This window comes from Linepithema humile, chromosome 6 (assembly GCF_040581485.1).
Source record: "Linepithema humile isolate Giens D197 chromosome 6, Lhum_UNIL_v1.0, whole genome shotgun sequence".
NCBI classification, from domain to species: domain Eukaryota; kingdom Metazoa; phylum Arthropoda; class Insecta; order Hymenoptera; family Formicidae; genus Linepithema; species Linepithema humile.
In genome coordinates, this window is record NC_090133.1 from 20,895,674 (window position 1) to 20,908,019 (window position 12,346).

The 12,346-nt window shown below is 29.1% G+C and overlaps 1 protein-coding gene across 1 annotated transcript in view; it reads left to right on the forward strand.

Moving 5' to 3' along the window:
• The first annotated feature begins 5,811 nt into the window (after nucleotides 1-5,811).
• The window catches only part of Fas3 (fasciclin 3), a 302,280-nt gene continuing 295,745 nt past the window's right edge, over nucleotides 5,812-12,346 (forward strand). The window contains exons 1-2 of the mRNA XM_067356992.1: nucleotides 5,812-6,166; nucleotides 6,440-6,481. The gene's annotated coding sequence lies outside the window, so the exon portion shown is untranslated. The remainder of the gene's footprint in view (nucleotides 6,167-6,439; nucleotides 6,482-12,346) is intronic.

Genomic DNA, 12,346 nt, shown 5'->3' on the forward strand with positions numbered 1-12,346 from the left:
CAAGTCGCACTCGTTTATCCACATCGTCCGACAAGAACATATTCTTCCATCGAGAGCTTACAAAAGCGATACAAAAGGTTTATGAGCTCGATTTACATTGTAAAATAAAGAACAATTAACAAATATTTTTTTGTAAAAAATTATTCTTCCGACTCGTTCGACATAAAATCTGATAAACTAGTTTGCAATTTTTTAAATACATAAAGAAATAAATATTTTTCATTATAAATCATAAATCTTGCAGAAGAAACGATTTTCTCCTGAAATAAACGCGGCGATAATAAAGATCAAGTAGATAATTTATCCAAATTTTTTCACGTATTTTTTAATTTATCAGTAAATAAATCACATATTTAATTTTTCAAACATGACATATTTAAAGATCCACAAAAATTCAGAATATCCTATTTTGCCGGAGGAAAAGGTAAATTTATCTACGATATCTGTTTCGCGGACAACATAAAATCACATGAACGATATTACGCACATGTCAATCAAACGTTGTCATGTTTTTACGTCAGTGTACCGAAGTGCTCGAAGGTACCTTTGCCTCCATTACATAGCAACGTATGCATCAGCGCTACCTTCGATATTAGCTCAAAGAACTGTTATATGGTTCACGTCTGCATCAAAGTAATATTCGTACGGATATTAAATGCCTATACACACGTCCAGCACACTCGCTCGTTTTTTTCTCTCGAGGTCCATCTCGAGATATTTTCCAGTCACGATCATTCGCAACGAGCAATCGATCGTTGCAAATTGAAATAAAGAGAAATAACTACAAGAAAATCATTTATAGAGAATAATTCATTTTCCTGTGCAAACGAAATCATTTACGAATATATGTATATACAGAATCTTAAGTGTTTAATTAATAAATTGATAATAATAAAAATTTATTTAATTAACAAATGCAAATTAAAAACCTAAAGTATGCGAAAGTATCGAGTAAAAATTGCGTTATAATTTGTAACATTGAGAAAAAGTATTACGTTATCAAATAAATTTAAATAGATAAATGCGTATTGATAAATTGTATTGTAAAGTATTTTTGACATCTTTCTCGCTAATTACTTGCGCTTTCAATGTGCAAGATAATATTTTTAGCGTAATAAATGCAAAACACAAGAGAAAAATAAAAATAATTATGACATCTACGGAAAAGCTTTCAACAAGTGTCAACAGTTTTAATAAAAATACGTATATAAAGCTGCCGCGTCAGTATTTCATTTTGCTTAAATTAAATGTGGCGACAGAAGAAGAAATGATACAAGTTCAGACCTTTATCGATACGCGCACCATTGTTTAAACATTATCGAAGCAACGAAATGAGTACTAGAGAGTTCGCGGCTTTCCTATCATAATATGTTCTTCCCTTACTTCTATTTAATATCCGCCTTGGTCGCGGTACGCTTCGGTAGCGGTATTACATTATCGCGGAGTTTCAGTCCCCTTGCGCGAAGCAAGAGAATTATCGCGCAATTTTATCTCGAGAACTCGTTTGCATACTTTTTGCCGATGGCAAAATCCGCTTAGCGACCCTTAGAAGAAGACAATACGCCCTCGTCTAGGATGAACAAGTATAAACAGGCAATCAGGTCCGGCCCCAAATTCGAAATAGTAAGATAAATAATTTGATAGAATGATGCTAATTGCGATACCGAGAACACCTACTGCGGTAAAGAGATAACAAGGAGCCCATTAGTGTAACGAGGTCGACTAGCCAAATCCATTTTTGCACAAAGTTCCACCGCGCAATAATGAATGCTAATACAGTTACGTGACGCACATGTTCCTGTCAGTTATGGGACTTTAAATTGTTTCGAGTCGTGCTAAGGATTTAAGATGTAGATATAGCCATGCTGGGATATAACAAGATCTGTACGTTCAGTGTTCTATAAGATTTACAAAACATTGTTGAACAATTACAAGATTGAGATATTAACTAAGAAATTAAAGATTAAGTCGATTGAGAGAAAAATTTGGAAATGTTATTTATGCCAAATTATAATAATAATATATTGCAAATTAAATTGATAATATAAAAAAAGCAATAAAATTATATATTAAAATTGTACGCAAATGTATTAAAGTACATAAATCTGTTATATCATTACGCGTTTTGCTCAATTTAATAATTTTTTATAAAAAAACTAAGTCTTTTAGATATGTAAAATTGCATGAGCAATCTTTAAGCTTTTTGGACGGCAGATAGTTTTAAGATAACAAAATTATTTACACTAAAAATTGTAATTTAAAATTCTTGTGTAAATATTGCAAGATAGAAATGATCAATATTAAACTAAAAATAAAAATTTTTGTATAGGTACTACCTCCGCTATAAAATGATCGTGAGAAAGCTGACAGTGACACAGTTACCGCGGAAGAGCTTCGATCAAAGTAATGGCTAAGTATTATTACGACATGAATCCACTTTGATTGGACGCGCACAGCGTTCGTTTGATTACGGTAATAATCTGCACGATATTGTGAATACGCTTGAATTGCGTAAATTGAAACTGTCAAGGTTTTTCGCAAATAAGTCATAATTTAAAGTTCTGCTACCTTTTATCGATAAAAATATTATATCGTGAGTTTCATGTTACGATACAAATATAAGATATATTAGAAAATTATATTTTCAAAAATAAATACATCAAAAATTGAAAAGTTTGTCCAAATAAATTTACAGATAAGCAAATTGATAAACTTTATTTAATCTCACATTTTCATTAAAAATCTCAAAATTTCTGTTGCACAATAATTTATGCAAATATTAAAAAACTCGAAAGTTATAAAAATACACAATAGTTTATGCAAATATTAAAAAACTCAAAAGTTATAAAAATAAAATAAAAATCATATTTTTGTAATTGACTTTAAGTTAAAAAATAAAATTTCCAATATATCTTACATTGTCAAAATAATAAAATATATAATTGTAATTGTATTCGTAATTAATGAATAAAGTAATAACGTAATTCTGTTACATCATATAATCAAGTAGTAGTAAAGAAAAGCCTACAACAATAAGAGAAACCATTCTATATACCATATCTGTTTTTCAGTATTATTCTTTGATATACATATAGTACTACTATTAGAGAACGACTATGTCGGAATTTTTCATAAAACTGTGCTTATCCACAATTGCGAATCCATAAATTGTGGGTCAAAAGTACAATATCGTATATGGATTTAATAATAATATAGTGTAGTTATGTACAACTTTACAACAGATGCAGCAAAATTCTTTTGCTGTCGATAAATATGAATAAGAAGACTACAAAAATTAAAACTAGTGCATTGCAAAAAGAAATATAATTCATAATTAATAACCGTGTCAACAGAATTTTTTATTATATAAATTAATTGAAATACATTATAAAATATATAATGTACATTTGTAATTTATATTTATATCATATAAACATTTTGAAAAATTTTCTGACAATGAATATTATTTCTTTGCACCAGGTTGCATAATATTTAATCTAGAGAGAATCATAAAAATCAAACATTTAGGTATTACATCTATTTAGGAAAAATTTAAAGAAGAAAAAGAGATTTTCTTCATATAAAAATACATACAATGTTTTGCTTTGATCTTCGTTATATAAGTATATAACATATAGGCACATTATAAAATAATTTGAATGAAATCTTTATATTTTGAAACTGTTATTCGTCATAAATTTATTTTATTTATATTTATTTTCTAGGTTTTTTACGAGTAATGAAACGACATAATTGCATTCTGGGTTAAATATCAATTCTATCTGTTCTATCCATTTTGAGGCAATGGATCTATACAATATTGCATTTGTTAATCATATTTTTACATATTCTTAATTTAAATGTTTTAAGCCATTTATCTTCTTAAGCCAAAACTATGTATGTATATGTATGTATAATATTTTTGCAGATCCATTACCTTAAAAATTGAAACAAAGATAATTTTCTCTTAACTTACCTGTACATGATGTGAAACAGCAGAGTTGTAGTTTATGTTGATCTGCAAAATACAAAGATATAGATAAATATTAGTAGCGCTCAAAATAATTAATATTTTACAAATATTTGCTTGAGTTTTTCATGCACTTTTTAAACAAATATTTAAAAAAATAATTTCACACGTAATTATCGAAAAAAATGTATTTCTTACATAAATATTCAAAATGATTTTGTATGAATTGCGTTATATAATGACGACTGACCATCGTGGTAATAAACGATAAATATCTCTCACGCAAGAAAAAAAAAAGAATAAATAATAAATTACTCACTCTATAGTTGCTCCGCTGTCGCCTGACACCCCCTGGGCCTGCTCCTCCTCTCAGATTTATCGATGTTATAGCACTTTTATGGCACGAATCGCGAAATATCATTTATTATAATCGTGCGACATTTTGATACGACAGTCTCGATTACGTACTTAAAGAAATACTCAGCGAACACGGAACTACGAACCGTTCGACACTAGTGGTGTACGAAACAGGTAGTAACGACAAAGAAAAATCGAAAATTTTACGGGTAATTTTGTGCGCAAACAATAAATCTATATTATTCGTACGAAATCTTTTAATATATTAAGAATCACGGTCGCGTTTCCCTACGCGTTCGATGGTATGTAGAAGAATAACAGCAAGGCACGATAGAACTCAAGTAAATAGTAGCACACGCACACACACTCACACACGCTCTCACGGCACAGAGCGAGCCCAAACCAAAACAAACCTCGAGCGCTGTGGATTTCCAAGTATTGCGCGTCATAAAATAAATTCCGTATTATAAGATAAAATATTTTCTATTTTTCATTCGTTCTAAATTTTAATTTTGACAATTTGCGTTACTATCGCATCTTTTACACCATTTTTTATACCTTTATTAGATTTATTAGTACTCACTTGTATAAAATAATAATCAATTCCGCTTGCAAAATTTTTATTTAGGGGAGTTAATTGTTGTGTTATGCTACATTGACGATTCTATACAATAAAGGTGTAAAAGATGCAACAGTAAATTATGGCACAATTAAAATGCAAGGAACAAAAGATATATTATCTTATAACATGCAATATATTTGCAAATACAAAGATATTTCGACTTTTATAACTTGGTATGTTGACGCTTAGTTCTCGGTGTTTGTTTTTGTTTGCTTTTGTAGCGATACGGCGTAAATACTATTCTAGAGTCACTATTCTAGAGTCACTATTCTCTAGTCACTATTTTTGAGTATCACAAGATCAGTATCAGTTTGAGTATCATTATCCTCTCAGTATTAAATATTATATAAACTTGTAAATAAGTAATATCTATTTACAAAAGAATTTTTGAAAATGTGTATATTATAAGTATAAATTAAAGATAAACAGCAAATATTTTACATTATACATTATTTATATAAAATTTATATAACTAGTTTATACAATTTATTACTAATTTATTTAATATAAAAATCCATTTGTGGTTAATGAATATTAATTGCATTTATTCTTGCAATATACCAGTTTTATGCTAATCTTTCTTAGCTCTTCATTCATATTTATTTGTAGCAAAGTATTTGCATTCGTTTTAGAGTTGAAACTACACTATATTATGTTATATTATTCTATATGCGTGTATTTCTGATCCACAATTTATTGATTCACAATTGTGAATTAGCACGTGTATATATATTATATATATATGATTGGAAATCCACACGCTCGATGTTTGTTTGATTTGGATTCTGGCCGCGCGAGCGTGTGTGTGCGCGTGTACCACTATTTACTTGAGTTCTATCGCGCCTTGCTGTTATTCTTCTACGTACCGTCGAACGGGCAACATGCGTAGGGAAACGCGACCGTAATTCTTAACATATTAAAAGATTTTGTACTTGTAATAATGTAGATTTATTGTTTGCGCACAAAATTACCCGTAAAATTTTCGATTTTTCTTTGCCGTTACTATCTGTTTCGGATACCACTAGTGTCGAACGTTCGTAGTTCCATGTTCGCTGGGTATTTCTTTAAATACGTAATCGGGAGTGCCGTATCAAAATGTCGCGCGATTACAATAAATGATATTTCGCGATTCGTGCCATAAAAGTGCTATAACATCGATGAATCTGAGAGGAGGAGCAGGCCCAGGGGGTGTCGGGCGACAGCGGAGCAACTATAGAGTGAGTAATTTATTATTTATTCATTATTTTTTTTCTTGCGTAAGAGATATTTATTATTTATTACCACGATGGTCAGTCGTCATTATATAACGCAATTCATACAAAATCATTTTGAATATTTATGTAAGAAATACATTTTTTTCGATAATTAAGTGTGAAATTATTTTCTTAAATATTTATTTAAAAAATGCATGAAAAACTCAAGCAAATATCTATAAAATATTAATTATTTTGAGCGCTACTAATATTTATCTATATCTTTGTATTTTGCAGATTAACATAAATTACAACTCCGCTGTTTTGCATCATGTACAGGTAAGTTAAGAGAAAATTATCTTTGTTTGAATTTCTAAGGTAATGGATCTGCAAAAATAATATTATACATACATATACATACATAGTTTTGGCTTAAGAAGATAAATGGCTTAAAAAATTTAAATTAAGAATATGTAAAAATATGATTAGCAAATACAATATTGTATAGATCCATTGCCTCAAAATGGATAGAACAGATAGAATTGATATTTAACCCAGAATGCAATTATGTCGTTTCATTACTCGTAAAAAGTCTAAGCAAAGAAATATAAATAAAATAAATTTACGGCGAATATAACAGTTTTAAAATATAAAGATTTTGTTCAAATTCTTTTATAATGTGCCTATATGTTATATACTTATATAACGAAGATCAAAGTAAAACATTGTACTTATATATTTTCATTAAAAAAAATCTCTTTTTCTTTTTAAAATTTTTCCTAAATAGATAAAGTACCTAAATGATTTTTATGATTCTCTCTGGATTAAATATTATATAAACTGATGCAGAGAAATAATATTTATTATCAGAAAATTTTTCATAATGTTTATATGATAGAAGTATAAATTACGAATATACATTATGTATATTTTATAATGTGTTTAAATTAATTTATATAATAAAAAATTCTGTTTACACGGTTAATAATGATGAATTATATTTCTTTTTGCAATGCACTAGTTTTAATTTTTGTGGTCTATTTATATTTATCGACAGCAAAAGAATTTTCCTGCATCTGTTGTAAAGTTGTACATAACTACACTATATTATTAAATCCATATACGATTGTACTTTTGACCCACAATTTATGGATTCGCAATTGTGGATAAGCACAGTTTTATGAAAAATTCCGACATAGTCGTTCTCTAATAGTAGTATTATATAAACTATGAGTATTACAAATGTGTAACTTGGTTTGCCGTTAGTTAGGAGATAAATATTTGCCAGTATTTAGCTATTATCGTTGTAGCTCGTGATGCCAGTGTGTTTTTAGTATTTGAAATATTGCTTTCGTTCAATCAAACAAGAAACTTTTAAAAATGTTGGTAACAATATTATTTATATGGAAGAAATTATTTTAAAAACATCTTTATTAGAATTAATTATAAATATAAAACAACTTGATTTAAAAAAATGATTAAGCCTATTTTTCATTTTTCACATCCATGTAATTAATTTCTTTCATATAAATAATAATGTTACAGTATTTTATGGCAAAATATTTTTTTATATATAAAATATGTCCTTTAGACATGATTACGTAAATAATAAGACATTTTTAAATTATTATATTAATGCATAACTATCTGTAACCGAAAGCTATGTTGTGACGGAATTTTCTAACACACTACACATGATTACATTCTGTATTTTGCAATATTATTTGGGAATAAAAACACACTTATATATAAGCGTGCAATCTGAATAGTCGTTAAACAAAGGATTATTATTAGTATCAAATATAATGTTTATTACCATATTTTTAATATTTATAACATTGCTACTATATCATCGAAGAAAAAGTTTTGCCAATTGCAAACAATGATAGTTTATTATAGGAAATACAAACTAGAAAAAGGAGCTTTGTATTTCCATGAAAGTTATATTTAAGAGAATGCTTAAATAAGTCACAACATTTTTCTCTGACTTGTTTTAACTATGTTATGTCTCAAAATAATGTGCTGCATTATCGAGATCTACGGTATAATCAATGTTTCGCAAATACTATCTTTTGTTCTAACCAAGAACAATTTAATAAAATATAAAATTATTAGAAAAGGATGATATAGTTACAAATAAAAAAGAAGTTATCGCATTTTTCGTCAGTCTAAAATCATATTTTTTTGTACGCAATTGGAAGAATAGTAGAAAAAACTAGGATATTTGTAATTTCTTAAAGAAGATAGCTTTAAACCAATATTTGCTTTATTCGCAAATTTTCTTTATGTGAATTTGCAATGACAGATTATAAATGCAAAATGAGGACAAATTTAGAAAATCCGCGGAAACGTGCGAGTTATTTTAAAAAGAGAATACATCAAAATTTAAAATATTTACTCTCTTGGTTCGCATATTACATATGTCATTTCTTGTGGATTAAACTGGTTTGCTATATAAGTATTCTGTGCAAGCACAACAAATGAATAGCTAGCACAAAGCTATTTATGTATGAGTTAAGTTCAAAGGATGACCGTAACAGTGGACTTGCAGGGAAGCCGCTGACCAGTTAAGACAAATTCGGCTGTCTCGACGCTAACGTAGACACGTACGCGTGCGCGTCCATAACTATCGTTAACTCAATTAGTCGAATCTATAGGCAGCCCGTACTTCCACGGTAGCGCACTACCGTTTGATCACGTACCGAAACTTCATCCCTAGAAGATTCCGAATCGCGAGTAACTGCTTTAGCGATTGCGACTCATAGCAATTTCGTGTCACGGTGTAAACGTTAAAAGCGATTTTATCCCACAGAAGCTGTGATTATGCAAATTTAACGTAATATAAAATAATTATATAATTCCGATTTTTAAAAGCGTGTCTTCTTTTTATTGATAAAATGATGAATAATTAATAATTATTTTAAAAATGTATTCTCTATATTATAAAAAAATAAGAATCAATTTATAAGCAATAAAAAATAATTAATTTTCTATTATGATAAGTAAAAATTTATAAAGAGATTCATGATTACGAAGTAAATCTGAATAAAATATATTTGACAGTAAAAATGATTATTTTAGTGATCCTAGTACCAAAAATTTTGTTTGCTTTAAATTTTCTTAACGTTTATCAACATTTGTATTGTTTATTCATGATTTATGATTCATGATTAAAAATTTAGGTATATTTTACTCTATCTCCAATTTCATATGTTATTAGAGACGTTATAATTTTACCAAAATATCACTATATTAATATTAAATATTATTTGCATAATTTAATTTTGTTGTAATCTATTTTACAAATAAAAATATTTTTTTCTGAATGTTTATTTTATCTTTTTATTATTGGTCAAATTTATATATTTTTGATAGTAAAAAATAAAATATTCCACGCATTTTAGTTTTTCTACTGTTATACTAGTCGCAAAAAATATGATCACTGCGATACGCTCCGGGAAAATTTTGCAATACTGTTTTACCACCATTCATTAAAAAATTCTCGTCAAAACGTCCAACGATATTGATTAGATGTCATATCGAGAAAATAGTGTAAAACTACGCATCTCGTAAGTTGTAATTTTGTTTCGGGGACTTTATACTCTCTATTTCGTTAATATTAGTATTTCGATTTATCTTTATTTTAATAAAATTATTTTGGAAAATATTTTGTTGCATATTATGATTTTTTCGAGAGTTGCATCAAAATCATTATAACATAATTGAATATATCCTTATTCACAAAAACAATGCTATTAAATGTATAAATCCGATCAATCATGTAGCTTCAATTTTTGTTGAAAGCAACAGCATACATTGAACAAACAGGAAATAATTACCATTATAATTTCTATTATAAATTTGCCAAAATGTCAATTACCATCACATATATAATTATTTAAATGAGAAATGATTTAGTTATGATGCACTTATGAATTAAATTAACTTCAAGTATTTATAGTATGTGTAGATTACATTATTCAATGGAAAATTGTTCCTTTCCGAAAGCAGAATATAAAAAAATATATCTCAGTCATCATAAACCAAAATATGGACAGCCTAAGTCGCATTTACTGATGCAATCTCACGGGATACGCGCAAACAACGCACGTACGTCCGTCCTATAAGCGTATTCTCATGCAAATGACACGCGGCGGCACAACGACAACGACAATGACGACACGACGACCGACACCGAGATCGTGATCAACATTTCTCTTACCTGTTACGCGTGGAAGGTAACCACCTTCCCCGGGGTTTCTCCGTTGCAGCATCGGTTGCAGCAGCTACGGTGAAACGTCGTTTGGCTCGTATCGGTCACGTGCGCCATAGCCGGGGAATCGCTTTCGCGGCGACTCTGCAATGATATCGGAAACGGGTAAACATCGATACCTGCTCATTGTGTCGCGGGCAACACAATCGCGGAACAGCGCGCGTGCCTGTGAGAGCACGCTGCCGCTCGTTCACGTTGCGCTACCTGCGATACCTGCATTCGTATCTTGACGTATCTTTGGCCTCTTTTCCCCGCTTTATGTGACGCGATAACAGTCGCGAGCACAACGATGGCCAGCTCGGGTTTGCGTAACTCAAATCGGATCAATAGTTACCGCGATTTCGATCGGCAACTGTCTCATTTCGATTACCCTTATCACGTACTTCAGCATTTGCATCTCTCCCGAGTTTGTTAAAGACTAAAGATTTGCGCTTCTTTATATGCTATTTTCAAGATGCTCGAATGGGCGGTCGTTTACATATAATATTCTTTCATACAAATTCTGTTTGCATTATGAGTTAAGTTAGAAGGTACTTTAAAATAACGCGACTACTTTGTCATCTTTTACTGTTTTTTGTTTCAAGAAGTTAAAGATAAATTTCAACAATTAAAATCTGGAGAAAAGCTGCTTCTTTCTTAAATATTTTCAAAATATTTAATTCAGTGACACTTTCATTAATAATTCTTGTTATTAATAATACGTATAAAGTGCGAAATATGAAATCATTATTTATTTCCAATTTATTTATTTTATATATGTATGTATATACGTAATTTTATATAATTCTGTAAATGTAAAAAAATATAGAAAATATTATATAGAAAAATTGTATACTAAAACGTTAATAGAATTAATAAATTTAATCTTTTACACTCTAACATTGTTGCAGCTAAAAATGGTAAAGTAAGAAATACTTTTATTTATATAATACAGATAAACTAAGAGGAAAGTGATTAAAATTTTTTTATCTAGTTTCACAATTCTACGATTAATTATTCGTTGTTTATATCAGATTATTTTATCTTGCAACGGTGCTTCTAAAGTTAATAATTGCAGTAGACTATTTCATATATCATTGCGATTATCTTTGAATCTTATGATACAACATCAAGAGAGCAATATACATACTGCGTGTCACACTCGGACGCACATACGCGAAAGATACATAACCTACTAGATTCTAGAATCCAAGAGATTGCAGATAAGCGTACAGATAATGTCGCAGGTCCGTTTACGTAGCTAAAGATTAGATCGGCTCCTAAAGTAAGTACGTTCAACGGATTGCTCGGACGAAGTTGTCATCCGAACGATTACTAATCTCAAGTTGATGCTTTAGCATTACCATGTGTATTAAATTCAATCAGACAGTAAATCATACTTTGGTTTGTATATAGTCAGTAGAATTTATGCATCTTTCTCTCTGATAATATCGTAAAATCTCAAGAAAACTATATTCATATATTTCATCATAATAATTCTTTCCATCAGGAATATTTTTTGAAATAAAATATAATAAAAAAATACAACACAATAATATCAAAATATTATACATAAATAATCGGTTATGTAATATAATATAATTTACTCACCAGTTGATGTGTCTCATTTTTGCAATCTGTTACCGAAAATTCGTTATTATAACTGCAATTCTCAGTCAAAAGCATTTTCTGAAATAAAATAACGTAAAAAGATACAATGCGTGACGAAAGAGTATCAAAATATCAGAAATAGACAATTACAAAACGTAACATTAAATAATAATTATGTAATATGATATTAAATAAATATTTACGTAATATGATATTAAATAAATAATTACGCAATATATAATAATTATGTAATATAATATTAAAATTGACCTGCCGATGTATTGTATTTCGCTGTTGCAACCCGTTGATTATTCCGAACACACACTTATACGAAACTAATT